The sequence below is a fragment of the Camelina sativa genome, chromosome 7 (genome assembly GCF_030686135.1).
Source record: "Camelina sativa cultivar CO46 ecotype springtype chromosome 7, ASM3068613v1".
In the NCBI taxonomy this organism is placed as follows: Eukaryota; Viridiplantae; Streptophyta; class Magnoliopsida; order Brassicales; family Brassicaceae; genus Camelina; species Camelina sativa.
The window spans coordinates 12,045,206-12,047,898 of NC_141886.1; positions in this window are offsets into that span (position 1 = coordinate 12,045,206).

The following is a 2,693-nucleotide window of genomic DNA, read 5'->3' on the forward strand; positions in this document are numbered from 1 at the left end:
AACAGGCTAAAACCGAGTAAACATTAATTCGAAGCAGTTAAAAGCTTTGTTTGTGTGTCTAGTGTCAAAATGTGTGACAATCCAATGCCTTTAACTATTTGTAAGAGTTCGGAAGGAATTTGGAGTGTTTACACAACAATTATACCCATTTTGTCCCAAAACAGGCTAAAACAGAGAAAACATTGATTTAAAGCAGTAAACAGCTATGTTACTCTTTCTAGGGTGAAAGTATGCAACAATCTAATGCGTTTGACTAATTATAAGAGTTCGGGTTTAATTTGGAGTGTTTAGACAACACTTATACCAATTTTGTTCCAAAATAGGCTTAAACCGAGAAAACAGGCTAAAACCGCGAAAACATTGATTAAAAGCAGTAAACAGCTTTGTTTGTGTTTCTGGGGTCAACATGTGTGACAATCGAATGCATTTGACTAATTGTAAGAGTTCGGGATGAATTTGGAGTGTTTAGACAACAATTATACCCATTTTGTCCCGAAACAGGCTAAACCCAAGAAAACATTGATTTAAAGCAGTAAACAGTTATGTTACTCTTTCTAGGGTGAAAATATGCAACAATCTAATGCGTTTGACTAATTATAAGAGTTCAGGTTTAATTTGGAGTGTTTAGACAACACTAATACCTATTTTGTTCCAAAAACAGGCTTAAAACGAGAAAACAGGCTAAAACCGCAAAAACATTGATTAAAAGCAGTAAACAGCTTTGTTTGTGTTTCTGGGGTCAACATGTGTGACAATCGAATGCATTTGACTAATTGTAAGAGTTCGGGATGAATTTGGAGTGTTTAGACAACAATTATACTCATTTTGTCCCGAAACAGGCTTAAAACAAGAAAACAGGCGAAAAACAAGAAAACATTAATTCGACGAAATAGTCGGCTTTGTTTACTGTTCCTAGGGTCAAAATATGTAATAATCCAATGCATTTGACTAATTGTAAGAGCTCGGGATGAAGTTGGAGTGTTTAGACAACAATTATACCAATTTTGTCCCAAAACAGGCTAAACCCGAGAAAACATTGATTTAAAGCAGTAAACAGCTATGTTACTCTTTCTATGGTCAAAATATGTAACAATCCAATGCATTTGACTAACTATAAGAGTTCGGGTTGAATTTGGAGTGTTTAGACAACACTTATACCTATTTCGTTCCAAAACAGGCATAAAACGAGAAAACAGGCTAAAACCGTGAAAACATTAATTCGAAGCAGTTAAAAGCTTTGTTTGTGTGTCTAGTGTCAAAATGTGTGACAATCCAATGCCTGTAACTATTTGTAAGAGTTCGGGAGGAATTTGGAGTGTTTACACAACAATTATACCCATTTTGTCCCAAAACAGGCTAAACCCGAGAAAACATTGATTTATAGCAGTAAACAGCTATGTTACTCTTTCTAGGGTGAAAATATGTAACAATCTAATACTTTTGAATAATTATAAGAGTTCGGGTTTAATTTGGAGTGTTTAGACAACACTTATACCAATTTTGTTCCAAAACAGGCATAAAACGAGAAAACAGGCTAAAACCAAGTAAACATTAATTCGAAGTAGTAAACAGATTTGTTTGTGTTTCTAGTGTAAAAATGTGTGACAATCCAATGCATTTAACTATTTGTAAGAGTTCGGAAGGAATTTGGAGTGTTTAGACAACAATTATACCCATTTTGTCCCAAAACAGGCTAAAACAGAGAAAACATTGATTTAAAGCAGTAAACAGCTATGTTACTCTTTCTAGGGTGAAAGTATGCAACAATCTAATGCGTTTGACTAATTATAAGAGTTCAGGTTTAATTTGGAGTGTTTAGACAACACTTATACCTATTTTGTTCCAAAACAGGCTTAAAACGAGAAAACAGGCTAAAACCGCGAGAACATTGATTAAAAGCAGTAAACAGCTTTGTTTGTGTTTCTGGGGTCAACATGTGTGACAATCGAATGCATTTGACTAATTGTAAGAGTTTGGGATGAATTTGGAGTGTTTAGACAACAATTATACTCATTTTGTCCCGAAACAGGCTTAAAACAAGAAAACAGGCGAAAAACAAGAAAACATTAATTCGACGAAATAGACATCTTTGTTTACTGTTCCTAGGGTCAAAATATGTAATAATCCAATGCATTTGACTAATTGTAAGAGCTCGGGATGAAGTTGGAGTGTTTAGACAACAATTATACCAATTTTGTCCCAAAACAGGCTAAACCCGAGAAAACATTGATTTAAAGCAGTAAACAACTATGTTACTCTTTCTATGGTCAAAATATGTAACAATCCAATGCATTTGACTAATTATAAGAGTTCGGGTTGAATTTGGAGTGTTTAGACAACACTTATACCTATTTCGTTCCAAAACAGGCATAAAACGAGAAAACAGGCTAAAACCGAGTAAACATTAATTCAAAGCAGTTAAAAGCTTTGTTTGTGTGTCTAGTGTCAAAATGTGTGGCAATCCAATGCCTTTAACTATTTGTAAGAGTTCGGGTTTAATTTGGAGTGTTTACACAACAATTATACCCATTTTGTCCCAAAACAGGCTAAAACCGAGAAAACATTGATTTATAGCAGTAAACAGCTATGTTACTCTTTCTAGGGTGAAAATATGTAACAATCTAATACTTTTGAATAATTATAAGAGTTCGGGTTTAATTTGGAGTGTTTAGACAACACTTATACCAATTTTG